The 22,235-nt window shown below is 43.1% G+C and overlaps 1 protein-coding gene and 4 non-coding genes across 5 annotated transcripts in view; 4 read left to right on the top strand and 1 right to left on the bottom strand.

The window, feature by feature from the left end:
- LOC129190874 (uncharacterized) overlaps nucleotides 1-18,099 on the bottom strand; it is a 51,108-nt gene extending 33,009 nt beyond the window's left edge. The window contains exons 1-2 of the mRNA XM_054793567.1: nucleotides 17,958-18,099; nucleotides 17,847-17,883 (exon numbers count right to left, since the gene is read on the bottom strand). The gene's annotated coding sequence lies outside the window, so the exon portion shown is untranslated. The remainder of the gene's footprint in view (nucleotides 1-17,846; nucleotides 17,884-17,957) is intronic.
- LOC129191749 (U6 spliceosomal RNA) lies at nucleotides 864-969 on the top strand. Its single transcript, XR_008573277.1, has one exon. It is a non-coding gene; the product is annotated as a U6 spliceosomal RNA (small nuclear RNA).
- LOC129191748 (U6 spliceosomal RNA) lies at nucleotides 4,152-4,257 on the top strand. Its single transcript, XR_008573276.1, has one exon. It is a non-coding gene; the product is annotated as a U6 spliceosomal RNA (small nuclear RNA).
- Nucleotides 7,370-7,475, top strand: LOC129191746 (U6 spliceosomal RNA). The gene has a single exon (XR_008573274.1). It is a non-coding gene; the product is annotated as a U6 spliceosomal RNA (small nuclear RNA).
- LOC129191745 (U6 spliceosomal RNA) lies at nucleotides 8,980-9,085 on the top strand. Its single transcript, XR_008573273.1, has one exon. It is a non-coding gene; the product is annotated as a U6 spliceosomal RNA (small nuclear RNA).
- Nucleotides 18,100-22,235: the final 4,136 nt, after the last annotated feature.

The raw sequence follows: 22,235 nt of genomic DNA, 5'->3' as shown, positions 1-22,235 counted from the left end.
ATGGAAATTAAACAACTTTCCATGACATTCAGATTTTTTGGAAAGGGTCCGTAATTTTAAGTTGGTGAAACTGCACTTTTCTGGTGCAAGAGGTAGGCCACACCCACCACACATTCATCGGGGGTCCCGGCATGACCCCAAGATGGCAAAAACGCCACTTAACCAACTGGTTAATTTTCAGACGTTTTCTCAGGCTGCCTGTTTTCAGGTCTGCCGCTGTTGCAAAATTGCATATTTACAAGTTTCTTAAACAGCACTTTTCTAGTCCGGGAGGTGGGCCAAACCCAATATTCATCTGGGGTCCCAGCTGGATCCAAAGATCCAAAAAAGGCACTTTTGCAGGGGATCAATTTTTGGCCATTTTTCAGGTCCAAATCTGACGCAAAATTTCATATTTTCAAGCTGCTGAAACAGCACTTTTCTGGTCTGGGAGGTCGGCCAAACCCACCACAGATTTATCAGGAAAAAACACCACTTTTCCAACGCATGAGAGTTTCAAGTGACTGTGAAAGCAGCTACTTTCCAGTTAAACAACTCCGAGCCAGTCTGATTGGGGGAGGCACATGCAAATGTCATTGATATTGATGAGGCGGGGCAATTTTGAACCAATGCTCGCGGTCTGATGTCAAATGTATTTGCATATACTACACATCAACCCCGGTCAGTCTAGCACAAAGTGCCATTTTAACATTTCTTTGTGAGCACTACGAGCTTCGGTTTCATGAACAATAAAACTATAGGCAGCTGCATATACCAGTGATTGCAGCCTTTTAACATTTAAGTGACATGTTTACTGCCACCATGACTGTAGAAGTGTTGGCAGAGAGCAGCCTACTTACACCGACATCTGTCCTTGACCTGTTGCGCTACTTCGGTAACGCATATACTAAAATTGGAACGATACAGAGAAGATTAGCATGGCCCCTGCGCAAGGATGACACGCAAATTCGTGAAGCGTTCCTCATTTTTTCCATTTATAACACAAACTGTTATCACAGCATTGGTTTTTTTTGAGTAACCCCTGTTATTGTGATGCTGAAACTTCACTTTTCTGGTCCGGGAGGTGTGCCAAACCCAGCACACATTCATCTGGGGACGCGGCCGTACCCAAAGATGGCAGAAAACGCCACTGTTCCCATCGGTCAAATTTAAGCAATTTTATGAGATTGTGAAATCACCTACTTTTAAGTTGCTGGAACAACACTTTTCTGGTCTGGGAGGTCGGCCAAATCTACCACAGATTCATCAGGAAAAAACACCACTTTTCCAATGCATGAGAGTTTCAAGTGACTGTGAAAGCAGCTACTTTCCTGTTAAACAACTCCAATCCAGTCTGATCGGGGGAGGCAAACCAAATGTTTGTGGTCCGTGAGGTGGCCCAAACCCACCACACATGAATCTGGCGTCCAAACAGGACCCAAAGATGACAAAAACGTCACTTTTCCAACAAATACATTTTCGATTATTGTCCCAAAATTTTTCAAGTTGTTGTTTGTCGTTTTTTCAAGTTGCTGCAACAGCACTTTTCTGGTGTGGGAGGTGAGCCAAGCACATTACAAATCAATCTAGGGTCCTGACTGGACTCAAGGATGACAAAAAAAAGCTACTTTTCCATAGGGTCAACTTTTCAGACATTTTTCAGGTCTGCAGCTATTGCAAAACTACATACAGACCCTTTCCAAAAAATTAGAATGCCATAGAAAAGTTGTTTAATTTCCATAATTCCATTCAAAAAGTTAAACTTTCATAGATTCTAGATTCAGGGCCCACAATTTAAACGATTTCAAGTGTTTATTTGTTTATTTTTACATAATTTGGGCTTCCAGCTCATAAAACCCACGAAAACAGGAATTCAAAAAATTAGTATACTGTGAAGAAATCACCCTTTACTTCTCAGTTATTGCAGGAAAAAAAAGAAAGAAATTAGGATCACATCAAATCAATCAAAATATGGTACTTTCAAAACGATATGTCAATCTTCAATACTTGGTTGGGAATCCCTTTGCCTTAATCACTGCCTCGATGCGACGTGGCATTGAAGCAATCAGCCCGTGGCATTGCCTGGGAGTTATGGAAGCCCAGATTTCCTTGATGCTTGCTGTCAGCTCTTCTTTGTTGTTGGGTCTGGTGCCCCTCATTTTCCTCTTGAGAATACCCCATAGATTCTCAATGGGGTTTAGGTCCGGTGAGTTGGCTGGCCAGTCAAGCACTGTGATGGCATGGGCATCAAACCAGGTTTTGGTGCTTCTGGCAGTATGGGCAGGGGCCAGGTCCTGCTGGAAGATGAAATCTGCATCTCCATACAGATCCTCAGCAGAAGGAATCATGAAGTCCTCTAAAACATTCTGGTAGACTGTTGCAGTGACCTTGGATTTAATAAAGCAGAGTTTACCAACACCTGCACCGGACATTGCACACCAAATCATGACGGACTGTGGATATTTCACACTGGACCTCAGGCAGCTTGGGTTCTGTTCCTCACCAGTCTTTCTCAAAACCCTTGGACCTTGATTCCCAAATGAAAGGCACACTTTACTTTCATCGGAAAAGAGGACCTTGGACCACTGGCCAACAGTCCAGTCCTTCTTCTCCTTGGCCCAGTGGAGACGCTTCCTACGTTGGCTCAGGTTCAGAAGTGGCTTGACCCGAGGAATCCGACAGTTGTAGCCCATCTCCCGGATGCGTCTGAATGTGGTGTTTTTGGAAGCTGTGATTCCCGCCTCATTCCACTCTTTCTGGATCTCTGCCAGATTCTTGACTCTTCCCTGTTTGATAATCCGCTGAAGCCCACGGTCATCTCTTTTGCTGGTGCATCTTCTCCTGCCACATTTTGCCCTTCATCTAGACTTTCCATTGATATGCTTGGACACAGCATTCTGTGAACAACCAGCCTCCTTAGCTATGAACTTTTGTGTCTTACCCATCCTATGGAGGGTATCAATGATGGTCTTCTGGCCAGTTGTCATGTCTGCAGTCTTCCCCATATTGAACCGAACTGAGACAATTGAACCAAACTGAAGCTATTTAATGACACCTGGGGAAGCCTGTGCAGGTGATTTGAGTTTAGTAGATGATTAGTGTGTAACACTCAGTTTAAAACATTCACGCTCTACAAACTTTGGGCTGATTTCTTCACAGTATTCTAATTTTTTGAATTCCTGTTTTCGTGGGTTTAATGAGCTGGAAGCCCAAATTATGTAAAAATAAACAAATAAATACTTGAAATCGTTTAAATTGTGGGCCCTGAATCTATAATCTATGAAAGTTTAACTTTTCGAATGGAATTATGGAAATTAAACAACTTTCCATGACATTCAGATTTTTTGGAAAGGGTCCGTATTTTTAAGTTGGTGAAACTGCACTTTTCTGGTGCAAGAGGTAGGCCACACCCACCACACATTCATCGGGGGTCCCGGCATGACCCCAAGATGGCAAAAACGCCACTTAACCAACTGGTTAATTTTCAGACGTTTTCTCAGGCTGCCTGTTTTCAGGTCTGCCGCTGTTGCAAAATTGCATATTTACAAGTTTCTTAAACAGCACTTTTCTAGTCCGGGAGGTGGGCCAAACCCAATATTCATCTGGGGTCCCAGCTGGATCCAAAGATGACCAAAAAAGGCACTTTTGCAGGGGATCAATTTTTGGCCATTTTTCAGGTCCAAATCTGACGCAAAATTTCGTATTTTCAAGCTGCTGAAACAGCACTTTTCTGGTCTGGGAGGTCGGCCAAACCCACCACAGATTTATCAGGAAAAAACACCACTTTTCCAACGCATGAGAGTTTCAAGTGACTGTGAAAGCAGCTACTTTCCAGTTAAACAACTCCGAGCCAGTCTGATTGGGGGAGGCACATGCAAATGTCATTGATATTGATGAGGCGGGGCAATTTTGAACCAATGCTCGCGGTCTGATGTCAAATGTATTTGCATATACTACACATCAACCCCGGTCAGTCTAGCACAAAGTGCCATTTTAACATTTCTTTGTGAGCACTACGAGCTTCGGTTTCATGAACAATCAAACTATAGGCAGCTGCATATACCAGTGATTGCAGCCTTTTAACATTTAAGTGACATGTTTACTGCCACCATGACTGTAGAAGTGTTGGCAGAGAGCAGCCTACTTACACCGACATCTGTCCTTGACCTGTTGCGCTACTTCGGTAACGCATATACTAAAATTGGAACGATACAGAGAAGATTAGCATGGCCCCTGCGCAAGGATGACACGCAAATTCGTGAAGCGTTCCTCATTTTTTCCATTTATAACACAAACTGTTATCACAGCATTGGTTTTTTTTGAGTAACCCCTGTTATTGTGATGCTGAAACTTCACTTTTCTGGTCCGGGAGGTGTGCCAAACCCAGCACACATTCATCTGGGGACGCGGCCGTACCCAAAGATGGCAGAAAACGCCACTGTTCCCATCGGTCAAATTTAAGCAATTTTATGAGATTGTGAAATCACCTACTTTTAAGTTGCTGGAACAACACTTTTCTGGTCTGGGAGGTCGGCCAAATCTACCACAGATTCATCAGGAAAAAACACCACTTTTCCAATGCATGAGAGTTTCAAGTGACTGTGAAAGCAGCTACTTTCCTGTTAAACAACTCCAATCCAGTCTGATCGGGGGAGGCAAACCAAATGTTTGTGGTCCGTGAGGTGGCCCAAACCCACCACACATGAATCTGGCGTCCAAACAGGACCCAAAGATGACAAAAACGTCACTTTTCCAACAAATACATTTTCGATTATTGTCCCAAAATTTTTCAAGTTGTTGTTTGTCGTTTTTTCAAGTTGCTGCAACAGCACTTTTCTGGTGTGGGAGGTGAGCCAAGCACATTACAAATCAATCTAGGGTCCTGACTGGACTCAAGGATGACAAAAAAAAGCTACTTTTCCATAGGGTCAACTTTTCAGACATTTTTCAGGTCTGCAGCTATTGCAAAACTACATACAGACCCTTTCCAAAAAATTAGAATGCCATAGAAAAGTTGTTTAATTTCCATAATTCCATTCAAAAAGTTAAACTTTCATAGATTCTAGATTCAGGGCCCACAATTTAAACGATTTCAAGTGTTTATTTGTTTATTTTTACATAATTTGGGCTTCCAGCTCATAAAACCCACGAAAACAGGAATTCAAAAAATTAGTATACTGTGAAGAAATCACCCTTTACTTCTCAGTTATTGCAGGAAAAAAAAGAAAGAAATTAGGATCACATCAAATCAATCAAAATATGGTACTTTCAAAACGATATGTCAATCTTCAATACTTGGTTGGGAATCCCTTTGCCTTAATCACTGTCTCGATGCGACGTGGCATTGAAGCAATCAGCCCGTGGCATTGCCTGGGAGTTATGGAAGCCCAGATTTCCTTGATGCTTGCTGTCAGCTCTTCTTTGTTGTTGGGTCTGGTGCCCCTCATTTTCCTCTTGAGAATACCCCATAGATTCTCAATGGGGTTTAGGTCCGGTGAGTTGGCTGGCCAGTCAAGCACTGTGATGGCATGGGCATCAAACCAGGTTTTGGTGCTTCTGGCAGTATGGGCAGGGGCCAGGTCCTGCTGGAAGATGAAATCTGCATCTCCATACAGATCCTCAGCAGAAGGAATCATGAAGTCCTCTAAAACATTCTGGTAGACTGTTGCAGTGACCTTGGATTTAATAAAGCAGAGTTTACCAACACCTGCACCGGACATTGCACACCAAATCATGACGGACTGTGGATATTTCACACTGGACCTCAGGCAGCTTGGGTTCTGTTCCTCACCAGTCTTTCTCAAAACCCTTGGACCTTGATTCCCAAATGAAAGGCACACTTTACTTTCATCGGAAAAGAGGACCTTGGACCACTGGCCAACAGTCCAGTCCTTCTTCTCCTTGGCCCAGTGGAGACGCTTCCTACGTTGGCTCAGGTTCAGAAGTGGCTTGACCCGAGGAATCCGACAGTTGTAGCCCATCTCCCGGATGCGTCTGAATGTGGTGTTTTTGGAAGCTGTGATTCCCGCCTCATTCCACTCTTTCTGGATCTCTGCCAGATTCTTGACTCTTCCCTGTTTGATAATCCGCTGAAGCCCACGGTCATCTCTTTTGCTGGTGCATCTTCTCCTGCCACATTTTGCCCTTCATCTAGACTTTCCATTGATATGCTTGGACACAGCATTCTGTGAACAACCAGCCTCCTTAGCTATGAACTTTTGTGTCTTACCCATCCTATGGAGGGTATCAATGATGGTCTTCTGGCCAGTTGTCATGTCTGCAGTCTTCCCCATATTGAACCGAACTGAGACAATTGAACCAAACTGAAGCTATTTAATGACACCTGGGGAAGCCTGTGCAGGTGATTTGAGTTTAGTAGATGATTAGTGTGTAACACTCAGTTTAAAACATTCACGCTCTACAAACTTTGGGCTGATTTCTTCACAGTATTCTAATTTTTTGAATTCCTGTTTTCGTGGGTTTAATGAGCTGGAAGCCCAAATTATGTAAAAATAAACAAATAAATACTTGAAATCGTTTAAATTGTGGGCCCTGAATCTATAATCTATGAAAGTTTAACTTTTCGAATGGAATTATGGAAATTAAACAACTTTCCATGACATTCAGATTTTTTGGAAAGGGTCCGTATTTTTAAGTTGGTGAAACTGCACTTTTCTGGTGCAAGAGGTAGGCCACACCCACCACACATTCATCGGGGGTCCCGGCATGACCCCAAGATGGCAAAAACGCCACTTAACCAACTGGTTAATTTTCAGACGTTTTCTCAGGCTGCCTGTTTTCAGGTCTGCCGCTGTTGCAAAATTGCATATTTACAAGTTTCTTAAACAGCACTTTTCTAGTCCGGGAGGTGGGCCAAACCCAATATTCATCTGGGGTCCCAGCTGGATCCAAAGATGACCAAAAAAGGCACTTTTGCAGGGGATCAATTTTTGGCCATTTTTCAGGTCCAAATCTGACGCAAAATTTCGTATTTTCAAGCTGCTGAAACAGCACTTTTCTGGTCTGGGAGGTCGGCCAAACCCACCACAGATTTATCAGGAAAAAACACCACTTTTCCAACGCATGAGAGTTTCAAGTGACTGTGAAAGCAGCTACTTTCCAGTTAAACAACTCCGAGCCAGTCTGATTGGGGGAGGCACATGCAAATGTCATTGATATCAACCCCGGTCAGTCTAGCACAAAGTGCCATTTTAACATTTCTTTGTGAGCACTACGAGCTTCGGTTTCATGAACAATCAAACTATAGGCAGCTGCATATACCAGTGATTGCAGCCTTTTAACATTTAAGTGACATGTTTACTGCCACCATGACTGTAGAAGTGTTGGCAGAGAGCAGCCTACTTACACCGACATCTGTCCTTGACCTGTTGCGCTACTTCGGTAACGCATATACTAAAATTGGAACGATACAGAGAAGATTAGCATGGCCCCTGCGCAAGGATGACACGCAAATTCGTGAAGCGTTCCTCATTTTTTCCATTTATAACACAAACTGTTATCACAGCATTGTTTTTTTTTGAGTAACCCCTGTTATTGTGATGCTGAAACTTCACTTTTCTGGTCCGGGAGGTGTGCCAAACCCAGCACACATTCATCTGGGGACGCGGCCGTACCCAAAGATGGCAGAAAACGCCACTGTTCCCATCGGTCAAATTTAAGCAATTTTATGAGATTGTGAAATCACCTACTTTTAAGTTGCTGGAACAACACTTTTCTGGTCTGGGAGGTCGGCCAAATCTACCACAGATTCATCAGGAAAAAACACCACTTTTCCAATGCATGAGAGTTTCAAGTGACTGTGAAAGCAGCTACTTTCCTGTTAAACAACTCCAATCCAGTCTGATCGGGGGAGGCAAACCAAATGTTTGTGGTCCGTGAGGTGGCCCAAACCCACCACACATGAATCTGGCGTCCAAACAGGACCCAAAGATGACAAAAACGTCACTTTTCCAACAAATACATTTTCGATTATTGTCCCAAAATTTTTCAAGTTGTTGTTTGTCGTTTTTTCAAGTTGCTGCAACAGCACTTTTCTGGTGTGGGAGGTGAGCCAAGCACATTACAAATCAATCTAGGGTCCTGACTGGACTCAAGGATGACAAAAAAAAGCTACTTTTCCATAGGGTCAACTTTTCAGACATTTTTCAGGTCTGCAGTTATTGCAAAACTACATATTTTTTAAGTTGGTGAAACTGCACTTTTCTGGTGCAAGAGGTAGGCCACACCCACCACACATTCATCGGGGGTCCCGGCATGACCCCAAGATAGTAAAAACGCCACTTAACCAACTGGTTACTTTTCAGACATTTTCTCAGGCTGCCTGTTTTCAGGTCTGCCGCTGTTGCAAAATTGCATATTTAGTCCGGGAGGTGGGCCAATCTCAATATTCATCTGGGGTCCCAGCTTGATCCAAAGATGGCAAAAAAGGCACCTTTGCAGGGGATCAATTTTCGGCCATTTTTCAGGTCCAAATCTGACACAAAATTTCATATTTTCAAGCTGCTGAAACAACACTTTTCTGGTCTGGGAGGTTGGCCAAACCCACCACAGATTTATCAGGAAAAAACACCACTTTTCCAACGCATGAGAGTTTCAAGTGCTTGTGAAAGCAGCTACTTTCCAGTTAAACAACTCTGAGCCAGTCTGATTGGGGGAAGCACATGCAAATGTCATTGGTATCAGCTGTCATTGGCCTTGCTGTGATGAGGCTGGGCAATTTTGAACCAATGCTCGGGGTCTGAGGTCAAATGTATTCGAATATATCATCAACCCCGGTCAGTCTAGCACAAAGTGCCATTTTAACATTTCTTTCTGAGCACTACGAGCTTTGGTTTCATATGAACAATCAAACTATAAGCAGCTGCATATACCAGTGATTTCAGCCTTTTAACATTTAAGTGACATGTTTACTGCCACCATGACTGTAGAAGTGTTGGCAGAGAGCAGCATACTTATACCGACATTTGTCCTTGACCCATTGCGCTACTTCGGTAACGCATATACTAAAATTGGAACGATACAGAGAAGATTAGCATGGCCCCTGCGCAAGGATGACACGCAAATTCGTGAAGCGTTCCTCATTTTTCCATTTATAACACGAACTGTTATCACAGCATTGTTTTTTTGAGTAACCCCCGTTATTGTGTTATTGTGAAACGTTTCAAGTGTGGCAGGGGGACCACACTTGAAACGTAGGGGTAGGAGAAGTTTCCTCAGTTACGGCACACTTGCTGACAAGACGGCAGAGCAAGATCGAAGGAAGCATATAAATGTGAGTAAGCATTATTGATTTTCACAGTAATGCCACTCATGTTTTATTACATATTCAATTCTTTGGCAGTCCACATAAGTATTTGCCATATTTTGTCACAGCCAGCAAGCGGTGAGGGGTGATGATGTAACGAGAATCAAGTGGTGTCCCATTTCGTAGTGGCTTCTCCCTCTTGGCCCTAGATTTTAAGAAGTAGGGATAAGACAAGGGGTAGAATTCATCCTATCCCTCTCAGGTGTCCTAGGAATGCCTCAAGATCTGGACGCTGCAGCTGGGGCGAGAGAAGTCAGTTGTGCCCCCCTGTGCTACTTGGTTGCTGTTAATTGATGTAGGTTTGTGCCATTTATGTTTGTGGCCGAATCCCTCCAGGATCGAATCAGGCTTTCTTGGTGCTACACATGATAGAATGAGTGAGAGGTGCGGGGAAAGATGAGCAAAGTGAGTGAGAGATTTGTAGTGCAAGGACATAGAGATGAGAGGAAAGAAAAGAGATTCAAAGGAAGGATACGTCTGTGTAGGCTCTCAGTCGTACAGGAGTTGTCCATCGAGGAAAAGGCTTCTTGAGACGTCATCTGTACTTCTGTGTAGAAGGTGTCGGACGTTTCGCTCCTCATCCGAAGAGCTTCGTCAGCAAACTAATAAGTGCTGGTAGCTTAGGCCTTAAATACAGTAAGAGTGGGCGGAATTGGTGTGCCAACACCCTCCTCCTATTGGTTCGTTACACTAAGCCTGCATTCCTCATCTTTACAGTGGTATAATCCTATCCTGTTATTCACACCTACGATAAAAGGGAAGTGTCGCTCCCTGAATTGGGTATGAACGACTCTGATACTGGCTTGTTAGCATCTATTGTTCTGGCTCGGCCCTGCCTTCACCTCATTTGCAAGACTAAGAGCTGTGGGTTTTGGTCTCAGTAACCTGCTGAACACAGGGTCCAAATTGAACCTCAAACCACCATTCCGATTCAATGATGGGTTCTGTTGTTTGACAAAAATAGCTTCCTTTACTCCTCTTTCAAACCATCTGTTTTCTTTGGCCAAAATCTTTACCTCGCTGTCCTGAAAAGAGTGATTGGTAGCTTTCAGGTGTAGATGTACTGCTGATTGAGGACCACTAGCATTGTCCCTGCGATGTTGATAAAGCCTTTTTTGGAGCATTTGCTTAGTTTCCCCAATGTAGTGCTCTTTGCATTCCTCATCTTTACAGTGGATGGAATAGACCACATTGCTCTGTTTCTGGTTTGGAGCCTTGTCTTTAGGATGCACTAATTTTTGTCTCAGGGTATTTACTGGTTTGAAATAGGTAGGAATTTTGTGTTGCCATAAGATCCTCTGGAGTTTTTCGGAGACCCCCGCTACATAAGGGACTACCACTCCTCTCCTTTTAGCTTCTGTGGGCTTTTGGGTTTCTTTCCCTACTCTCTTCTTTTGACATTTGTTAAAAGCCCACCGTGGGTACCCACAGGTTGAGAGCGCTCTCTGGACATGTTGTGTCTCCTTTTTCTTTCCCTCAGCACTAGTTGGCTTTTTGAATCAAACCATCCACTACAACATAAACTAGGGGTTATTAGGACCCTCCAACATAGAGCGGAACAAATACCAACTAGTGCTGAGGGAAAGAAAAAGGAGACACAACATGTCCAGAGAGCGCTCTCAACCTGTGGGTACCCACGGTGGGCTTTTAACAAATGTCAAAAGAAGAGAGTAGGGAAAGAAACCCAAAAGCCCACAGAAGCTAAAAGGAGAGGAGTGGTAGTCCCTTATGTAGCGGGGGTCTCCGAAAAACTCCAGAGGATCTTATGGCAACACAAAATTCCTACCTATTTCAAACCAGTAAATACCCTGAGACAAAAATTAGTGCATCCTAAAGACAAGGCTCCAAACCAGAAACAGAGCAATGTGGTCTATTCCATCCACTGTAAAGATGAGGAATGCAAAGAGCACTACATTGGGGAAACTAAGCAAATGCTCCAAAAAAAGGCTTTATCAACATCGCAGGGACAATGCTAGTGGTCCTCAATCAGCAGTACATCTACACCTGAAAGCTACCAATCACTCTTTTCAGGACAGCGAGGTAAAGATTTTGGCCAAAGAAAACAGATGGTTTGAAAGAGGAGTAAAGGAAGCTATTTTTGTCAAACAACAGAACCCATCATTGAATCGGAATGGTGGTTTGAGGTTCAATTTGGACCCTGTGTTCAGCAGGTTACTGAGACCAAAACCCACAGCTCTTAGTCTTGCAAATGAGGTGAAGGCAGGGCCGAGCCAGAACAATAGATGCTAACAAGCCAGTATCAGAGTCGTTCATACCCAATTCAGGGAGCGACACTTCCCTTTTATCGTAGGTGTGAATAACAGGATAGGATTATACCACTGTAAAGATGAGGAATGCAGGCTTAGTGTAACGAACCAATAGGAGGAGGGTGTTGGCACACCAATTCCGCCCACTCTTACTGTATTTAAGGCCTAAGCTACCAGCACTTATTAGTTTGCTGACGAAGCTCTTCGGATGAGGAGCGAAACGTCCGACACCTTCTACACAGAAGTACAGATGACGTCTCAAGAAGCCTTTTCCTCAAAGGAAGGATAGAGAAATGTTTTAGTGGTAAGGGAAGAAACGAAATATGGAGAGAAGACAGACCAAGCACGGCCTGGTGACTCCAATGTAGGCTGTCCTATGTCTGGGGCTGAGGTTGCCGAGGTGGTCAAGTAGCTCCTTGTTGGCAGGACTCTGAGGGTGGATGAGCCGCCCAGAGCTCTTTAAGGCCCTGGATGCTATAGGGGTGTCCTGGTTGACACCACCAGTGGAGGGTGTGTTCCAGCTATTGTGGAATCACACTTCTCAGTCTTCCTGGTAAGGTCTATGTAGGGATTCTGGTGAGGAAGGTCCACCGGATAGTGGAATCTCGGATGAAAGTAAAGTAGTGTGGTTTTTGTTCTGGTTGTGGAACTGTGGATCAGTCCTACACTCCTTGCGGGTGCATGGCAGTTTTCCCAAGCAATCCACATGTCGGTTGTGGACTTGAATCCTGTGAGAAATACTTTTCTGTTTGGGCTACCGAACCACCGAATTCAGGCGGTTCTCTCCCTGTATGACTGGTCTCACAACTTGGTCGGCATTGCTTGTAAGAAGTCGGATTTATGTCCAGTGAGGGTAACAAAGGTGAATGTGTGGTGTGTTTGGCCAACCTCTCAGACCAGAAAATTGATCTGTTTGAAAAGTCATTTGTTGCCATCTTTGGGACCTGTCGGGACTCCCGATGAATGTGCGGTGGGTTTGGACCACCTCCTGGACCAGAGATTGCCGTTTCTGCAACAATGCGATTTTGTGACAGCCGTGGACATTGTATAACGGTTGAAAATTGACCCATCGCGAAAAGTGTTTTTTTTTTTTTGCCAACTTTGGGTCCTGCCGGGATCCCAGATGAATGTGTAGTGGGTTTGGCCTACCTCCAGTAAAGAGCCCTTCCAGTAACTTTAACAAACGCGATTTTGTGACAGCAGCGCCCTACAGTGACCTGCAAAACAGACGGAAATTGACGCATTGGAACAGTGCCATTTTCTGCCATCTTTGGGGCCTGCTGGGACACCCGATGAATGTGTGGTGGGTTTGGCACACCACCCGAACCAGTAAAGTGCAGTTTCAGCAACATCAAAAAAACATTCGAAAGTGGTTCCATCCCGAAAAGTGGCGTTTTTTTGCAATCTTTGGGTCCTGCAGGGTCACCCAATGAACGTGTAGTAGGTTTGGCCCACCTCCCAGACCAGAAAAAGTGCCCTTCCAGCAATTTGAACAAATGCAACTTTGAGACAGCTGCAGAACTGGAAAACAGCTGAAAATTGACCCGCGGGAAAAGTGGCAGGACCCCCAATCACTGTGTGGTGGGTTCAGCCTACTATCTGGACTGAAGTGTTTCAGTAACTTAAGAAAGGACCATTCCATGTCCTCAAACGGCTAAAATTTGACCCATCGGAACAGTGGCATTTTCTGCCATCTTTGGGTCCTGTCGGGATCCCTGGTAAATGTGTGGTGGGTTTGGTCCACCTCGCGGACCAGAAAAGTGCCATTCTAGCAACTTAAAAAAAGTGCAAATTCGTGACAGTCTGAGAAAACGGCAGAAAAGTGAACCATCGGAAGAGTGCCATTTTTTGCCATCTTTGGCTCCAGTTGGGACCCCACATGAATATGTGGTGGTTTTGGCCCACCCTCTGGACCAGAAAATTGCCGTTCCAGCAACTTGATAAAACACAACTTCGTGACAGCCTGACAGAGCTAACGAAAATGGACCTATTGAAAAAGTGGCTTTTTTTGTGCCATATTTGGGTGCTGTCGGGACCCCCGATGAATGTGTGGTGGGTTTGGCCCACCTCCCGGACCTGAAAAGTGCTGTGTCAGAAACTTGAAAATATGCAATTCTGGGACAGTCTCAGAAAACGATCAAAAAGTGATCAGTTGGAAAAGTGGTGTCCTTGCCATTTTGGGATCCTGTCAGGACCCCAGATGTGTGATGGGATTAGCCCACTTTTCAGACCAGAAAAGTGACCAGCTGAAAATTTACCCATTGGCACAGTGGCGTTTTCTGCCATCTTTGGGTTCTGCCAAGACCCCTGATGAACACGTGACAAGTGCTTTTTCAGCAACTTGAAAAAAGCAATTTTGCAACAGCTGCAGGCATCAAAAAACGGCCGAAAATTGACCCATCCTGTGAGCCCACCTCTCGCACCAGAAAAGTGCTGTTTCAGCAACTTTAAAATATTTCATTTTGCCACAGCCGCAGACCCGAAAATTGAGCCCATGGAAAAGTGGCATTTTTTGCCACTTTTTGACAAAACGTCTGAAAATTAACCACTTGGTTAAGTGGCGTTTTTGCCATCTTGGGGTCATGCCACATTTAATATAGCAAGCAGTTTTCAATAGAGGAAAAAACAAATAAGGTAAGAAAATAAAAGAATTTAAGAAGCACTGAACCTCAGCTGAATAACATGAGACTCTGCTAACTTAAAGTAAGTCTAAGAATATAATGGATAGGAGGGGGAACACCATTTTAGCCGCAAAGAGAAGACAACAAAAACAAGTCTGCTGCTTATTGGAGAGCAGGCACAAAATGCATAGGAAAAAAAGTTGACTGTTCATCGATATATACTAACAAAAATCTAACTAACAAAAAAATGGGCAAAATTTGGTCAACTGTATTTAGTAGTTGTTCAAGCCCTTTGAAGTGTATCATGTGCCCTTTGAAGTGTATCTTGGAGTCCTAGCATGTATCATTATTTAATAACGTATGCTTATGGCAGCAATGGACTTATTTGACCATGCAGTCATGATTTCTACAAGTTTCTGTAATTAACCCAAGGAATCTAAAATTAATAGCACTATTTCCCACTAGGGGGCGATATTGGTTTAATAATGGCTTGAATGAATGTCAACATTGACTTTAATAGTACACTGAAAACCGTTAGTACTGACAATATATATAATATATCCCTCCCTACATAAATATTTTACCTGTATTACGAAAACTTGTAGAGATAATTGTATTTAGGCACATTCAAAATTCTATCTCTATTAATAGTACAAATTCTGACTTTGAACATGCTTACAAAACTGGTTTCTCAACATGACCTCACTCAACAAACATAACAAATTACATGTATTAGTTGGAACAGTGATGGATGATGCGCAGCTTTTGATCTTATCAATCGCAATTTGCTAAATATAAAACTAGTTTCTTATGTTTTTCAACTGCCAGCCATTAACTGGATGAACAGATACCTGTTTGACAGCAGTGTGTCTTGTTTAATAGATCTCTAACACCAATCTAATCAATAATAATAACTATTGCTGACACAACTTCACTGTCACTGTACAAAGCAATGTTCTTGGTTTCCGGAAGGGGCTGTTGAGGTTATTTTCCAATAAGTGCATTGTCCAAACTGGTAATTGAAATACTAAAACATACAAAATGAATACATATTTTATACTCGTTGCAAGAACTGAGAGTCTAAATGAAAAACGATGCAGTAAAAGCTATTAAAAAAAACATCAAACTACCATCAAAGGCTGAGTGGACACTAAAACTGAATAATACCAAAATGATAACTGAAATTGAAAAGTCCTTTGTTTATGAATAACTATGGCGTACACAAAATACATGCATCATTAATCCAAGGGCTATAAAACAGTAATAATCCCAGTTTCCACTTGGGGTCGAAGTTGGCTTATTAACGGAGCAAATGAACGACACCAAGTCGACATTTTCAGGTTATTTTCCAAAACGTGCGCTGGGTAAACAAAGTTTTTACCTAGCATCAGTTCTTGTCAAGTATAAAATATGAATTCCCTTTTAACATTGTTAAGCTTTCAAATGCCAATTTATTTGCATAACGCACTTTACGTAAAACTTAAAAGATAATGTTCTGTCTTACATGTATTATTAAGACCACACATACAGACCCTTTCCAAAAAATTTGAATGTCATGGAAAACTTGTTTAATTTCCATAATTCCATTCAAAAAGTTAAACTTTCATAGATTATAGATTCAGGGCCCACAATTTAAACGATTTCAAGTATTTATTTGTTTATTTTTACATAATTTGGGCTTCCAGCTCATTAAACCCACGAAAACAGGAATTCAAAAAATTAGAATACTGTGAAGAAATCAGCCCAAATTTTACAGGGCATGAATATGTTAAACTGAGTGTCACACACTAATCATCTACTAAACTCAAATCACCTGCACAGGCTTCCCCAGGTGTCATTAAATTGCTTCAGTTTGGTTCAATTGTCTAATTTCGGTTCAATATGGGGAAGACCGCAGACATGACAACTGGCCAGAAGACCATCATTGATACCCCATTGATAGGATGGGTAAGCCACAAAAGTTCATAGCTAAGGAGGCTGGTTGTTCACAGAGTGCTGTGTCCAAGCATATCAATGGAAAGTCTAGATGAAGGGCAAAATGTGGCAGGAGAAGATGCACCAGCAAAAGAGATGACCGTGGGCTTCAGCGGATTATCAAACAGGGAAGATTCAAGAATCTGGCAGAGATCCAGAAAGAGTGGAATGAGGCGGGAATCACAGCTTCCAAAAACACCACATTCAGACGCATCTGGGAGATGGGCTACAACTGTTGGGTTCCTCGGGTCAAGCCACTTGTGAACCTGAGCCAACGTAGGAAGCGTCTCCACTGGGCCAAGGAGAAGAAGGACTGGACTGTTGGCCAGTGGTCCAAGGTCCTCTTTTCTGATGAAAGTAAAGTGTGCCTTTCATTTGGGAATCAAGGTCCAAGGGTTTGGAGGAAGACGGGTGAGGAACAGAACCCAAGCTGCCTGAGGTCCAGTGTGAAATATCCACAGTCCGTCATGATTTGGGGTGCAATGTCCGGTGCAGGTGTTGGTAAACTCTGCTTTCTTAAATCCACAACAGTCTACCAGAATGTTTTAGAGGACTTCATGATTCCTTCTGCTGAGGATCTGTATGGAGATGCAGATTTCATCTTCCAGCAGGACCTGGCCCCTGCCCATACCGCCAGAAGCACCAAAACCTGGTTTGATGCCCATGCCATCACAGTGCTTGACTGGCCAGCCAACTCACTGGACCTAAACCCCATTGAGAATCTATGGGGTATTCTCAAGAGGAAAATGAGGGGCACCAGACCCAACAACAAAGAAGAGCTGACAGCAAGCATCAAGGAAATCTGGGCTTCCATAACTCCCAGGCAATGCCACGGGCTGATTGTTTCAATGCCACGTCACATCAAGGCAGTGATTAAGGCAAAGGGATTCCCAACCAAGTATTGAAGATTGACATATTGTTTTAAAAGTACCATATTTTGATTGTGATCCTAATTTCTTTCTTTTTTATTTCCTGCAAAAACTGAGAAGTAAATGGTGATTTCCTCACAGTATTCTAATTTTTGGAATTCCTGTTTTTGTGGGTTTTATTAGCTGGAAGCCCAAGTTACGTAAAAATAAACACTTGAAATCGTTTAAATTGTGGGCCCTGAATCTATAATCTATGAAAGTTTAACTTTTTAAATGGAATTGTGGAAATTAAACAACTTTTCCATGACATTCAAATTTTTTGGAAAAGGTCTGTATATCTGTAACCCGCCCTGTTCCGCACCGGGGCTTGAACACAGGACCTTCGTAATGGGAGGCGAGGGCGCTGACCACGCGACTAAAAGTGTTCCGAGTGTTCAGCGCAGCTCTTGAGGCAGAGGGAGTGAGGTTTACCAACGTACACTCGCACAGCCTCACAGGCTGGCATCCGTTACATATCAACACCTGCAATTGGCTGGCGACCAGTCCATTGTACCCCACCTGTTGCCCGAAGTCAGCTGGGATAGGCTCCAGCATACAACACGACCCTAATCAGGAGAAGCGGCATACAAAATGGATGGACGGATATATCAACACTGTCTCCTTCATTCACTCCATTAGTAAGCCATCAAACGTCTACAAATATAACAAAAGGTGTAACTGCATCATAATGCATGTAGTAAGTCATCATAAAATGACACATAACGTCACAAACGTAGTGTTTGTCTTGTTAGTTCTAAGTTACTGTACTTACCTTGATGTTGGACGAGTGGTTTAACTTGCGCTTTTTTCTGCGGACAGAAGATGAGTCAAACGCAGTTGCTAAAAGAAGCCTTTGACCAATTAAACTTGCATCAAAGCTTACCTTCTTCGTTTCGATGCTTATAGTGGCCAGGGTTGTCGTCGAAAGTTGTCTTGAGGACTGAGTACTGACGGGTTATCTTCAGCTATTTCTTAATTAGAAAAAAAAGTCAACCTGTTGTCCACGCGCTAAGTGCATGTTGCTTCTCAACCAATCATGTCACAGTTTAGCAGGTCACGCTCAGGTTTTGAGAAGGGGAGGGTGAGGCGAACAGGGTTGCCAGATTGCCACCAGTTTGGCTGCTTTTCAGCATGTTGGGAAGGGCAAAATAGTATTGGGATTGTTGGGCACTTTGGGATGCTTTTCACTGCATTTGGTATAGTATATAACAGAGAATGTTAACAAAATAACACAGTGGTTAATAATGAATAATAATAAATCTAACGAAAACTAAATGTATCATCATCTTCAATGCTATAGTGTTGGTTAATTACTAGGGGTGTCACGAGACACAGTTCATGAGATGAGACGATACACGAGATTGGGTCTACGAGAATGAGACAAAACGAGATTTTAAATGTACTTTTAAGAAAAGTACAATGAAAAAAGAGATGAAATATTGCAATCTACTAATATAATTTCTACTACTGTACATTACAGTCATCTGCACTGTGTATGCTACCGGCTCTGCCTCCACCCACCGAGACAAAGTGACTGTATGAGTGACAAAAGGACTCACTCCGTTCATGGCGTTGTTTTATGGAATGTGCCAAGTGAATCCTCTTCTTGCCTGTTTGGAGGCAAGAGACAAGGAAAACAGACACGCATGCACATATATTGAGGTAATATATTGAGGCCGGCAAACTTATCAAATTCATTGTCATTTATTGTGTGATTAATGAATATATTTCTTATTGTTGACAGTTTTTTTCTGAATGAGAAATCTTGCCACGTTTTAATCTTGTGAGATCTTGTGACATGACATCGTGTGACACCCCTATTAATCACTATGAAATGCTATTGCTGTTAATTGTAAGCCCCGAGGTTCAGAGTTCAACTAATAGACGGCAAAGATCATTTTCATTAAAGGTCCCATATCATACTATTTTTTAGGGATGGGCAGCTGAAGCCTCATGAAGCTTCCACAGGGTTCATCTGATTGTGCCGGAAAATGAACCAACGTTTTGGGGCTTTGAACCACACAGAACAGTGACATCTGGTGGTGCACTGCAAGTATATCATGTCATCTACTTCAACTAGCTTTCTTGTTTTTGTTCTACTTAAATATGTACACAATAAAAAGCGTAAAACAAAACAAATTGTTATTGATTTATGTGGGAAGTGCTTGTGTTACTTTATGAAAATAAAGTGACAAGGGATTGTGCTTGTGAAACAGGGCTAAAATGACTGCATGGGATATATTTCAAAGATTTTTATTTAAAAACAGGACTTTTTCAACTGTGGCTGGTTTCAGCCTGTTCCGTCTTTGGCTGACGACTTCACCAGCCTTGGAAAAAATCCTCTCACATGGCACAGAGGAGGCTGGTGTGCATAAAAATTTTACTGCCAGCTTGTAAAGGTGCGGGAAAAGTACTTTGTGGGTGATCCAGTACTTGAGTGGGTCCTCTGCTCTGGGAATGTGGGATTCCTTTAAGTACCTTGACAATAATTATTAGAATAACAATAACAATAATTATATGTGATTCAGCAGCATATCATGACCGTTCAATGGTGATGCAGATTATAATGTTTACTGTACCTCTGAACCTCCACTGTCGCACTGGCAGTTGTGTTGGTCACCTGTTATTGAGCACCAACATGCCTGTCCAGGAGTGCCCAAAGACTGTCATCCTCCAGTCGATTTGAAGGGCCTGCTCTTGGTGGTGACTGTGGCTGTGACTGTGGCTGTGACTGAGCAGGCAGTTCAATGCATTGTTCCTGCACACTCCCTTATAAGTCTCTCTATGGCCGTTTGGGCACAGACTTGGCTGCAGAACCCCAGCTCCTTGAACCTCGGGTCTAGTAAGGTTGCCATAGAAATTGCTGTGACCTTCTCCAACATTGCAAACTTTTCAATTAAATTATTTTTTAAATTGGTGGCCAGTTTCATACCCAGTGGGTGGGTGATATGGCCACATCTGCTCGAGATATAATGTTTTAGCATTTTAACTAGTGGTATGACTTTTGAGGCCGACACCTGTTTTTCCTCAGAAAGCTCCACTGTGGCCTGGTGAGATGGCTTCAGGACATCCAGGCACTGGTGCATCGCCTGGTAGTCCTCTGAGGTGAATGGGGTAAGGTCTGAAGAGAGGCTGGCCAGAGCTGCACCCATTGGCTCTCTTTCATTAAACAGCCTTTCCAACATGGCAAAAGTACTGTTCCACCTTGTGTCCACCTAAGATAAGATAACAAGCAAGTTTTATAAAGAGAATATCACAATTACAGTAACTACAAGAAGAGTAACAATGTTCAAACAGTAATCACCTCCTGAATCAATTTATGTTCTGGCCTGGCCAGCTGTCGCTGCATCTCAAAGAGCTTTTGTTTGGCTGTAGTGCTGGACTTAAAATGCCCAACAATCTTGCGCCCCCGACTCCGGATGTCCTCTAGTTCTGGGGTTTGGGCAAGGGACCGCTTTACCACCAAATTCAGCATGTGTGCAAAACACATTATGTGCCGAAGATGTAGTAAATTGGCACATGCAATCATATTGGGAGCACAGTCTGTGACCAGGCCTGTCACCTGTAGCAAAGATTACATGTGCACAAATCACATATAGCAATTAGTAGTAGACAATATTGGAGGATAATCTTGTCTTTGACTGGTCTCTCACCTTCCCCTTAATTCCCCACTCTTCCATGAGGACATCTTTGGCCTCAGCCAAGTGAGCTGCAGTGTGGGTTTGGGGAAACTTTTGAACCCCCAAAACCACTGTGGAAAGCTGCACCTACAATGTGCAAAATCAGAGTGAGGCACAAGAACCATAGCAATACACAAAGTAGTTCAAAGAAAGGAAGTACATGCTACAGTATGACTGATACTTACCTCCTCAGTGATAAAGTGGCACGTTACAGCCAAGTAGGCATCCATATTAATGGAAGTCCACATGTCTGCTGTCAGGCTAACAGCAGAGGCCTTGCTCACAAGAGCCATAGCCTTCTCCTTGGTAGCCTTGTATTTGTCATCCACCATTTTTCACAAGGCCTTCCTATTATTCCTTCCTATATTATTATTATATTATAAAACTAATTTACAGTTGAAAACAAAAAACAGTCAAATATATTTCATTACACAATAGTAAATATTGTACTATAACTATACTATTACCTTATTAGGAGAAACCAAGGTGAAGTGATCCCAAGCCATAGAACGTTTCTTACCGGAAGCCATGGTAAAGAAAAAGCAATGAACTCACTCGAATCCAACAGGGCAACAGACAGGGCAAAAGAACTAGTGTTCGGGAATCTGCGTTTTGGATTCATTTTTCTTTTAAAGAGAAGAGCGCGCCAAAGTGTTCAAACAGGTGAGCGAGTTCCGGTGACGTCAGAACCGTGGTTTGGCCAAACAATGCATTCGGCGCTTCAGACGTCATCAGTCACGTGACAGTAAAATTTGACACAAGCCCCGGAACATTGCGCTGAACCACTCTGCTTCACAAAGATAAAACAAGCGCTGAAGCGTCTGTGTTAAACCGCCCAACCCTACTATTTTTCAACAATTTAACATAAGTCTCAGAGGTCCACAATAGTAAATTGGAAGTGTTTTGAGCAAATTCTAGCCTTGATGCTGGAGGTAAGACAGTGTAAGATTAAATATGTCTATGGTGAAACCGTGGTGACACTGAACAAAAGTATTCTTACTTTGTAAAAATCTTGCTTTGTAACTTGGCCTCCACTTAGAAGAAGACAAAAGAAAAGTTATGTCCGGGCCGGGAGGTGGGCCAAACCCGCCAAATGTTCATCAGGGGTCCCGGCAGGACTCAAAGATGGAAAAAAACCCAACTTTTCCGAGGGGTCGATTTTCGCCCGTTTTTCAGTGCCGGCACTGTCGCGAAATCTCATTTTTTTAAGCAGCGGAAACAACACTTTTTCTGCCCGGGAGATGGGCCAAACCCCCCAAATGTTCATCAGGGGTCCCGGGAGGACTCAAAGATGGCAAAAAAACAGACTTTTCTGAGGGGTCGATTTTTGCTCGTTTTTCAGTGCCGGCAATGTCGCGAAATCACATTTTTTCAAGTTGCTGAAACGACACTCTTCCGGCCCGGGAGGTGGGCCAGACTCTCCAAACATTCATCGGGGGTCCCGGCAGGATTTAAAGATGGCGAAAAACCCAACTTTTCCA

The sequence above is a fragment of the Dunckerocampus dactyliophorus genome, chromosome 12 (genome assembly GCF_027744805.1).
Source record: "Dunckerocampus dactyliophorus isolate RoL2022-P2 chromosome 12, RoL_Ddac_1.1, whole genome shotgun sequence".
Classification (NCBI taxonomy): Eukaryota; Metazoa; Chordata; class Actinopteri; order Syngnathiformes; family Syngnathidae; genus Dunckerocampus; species Dunckerocampus dactyliophorus.
The sequence above is the reverse complement of the archived record's forward strand: the minus strand, read 5'-3'. Positions and strand labels throughout refer to the sequence as shown.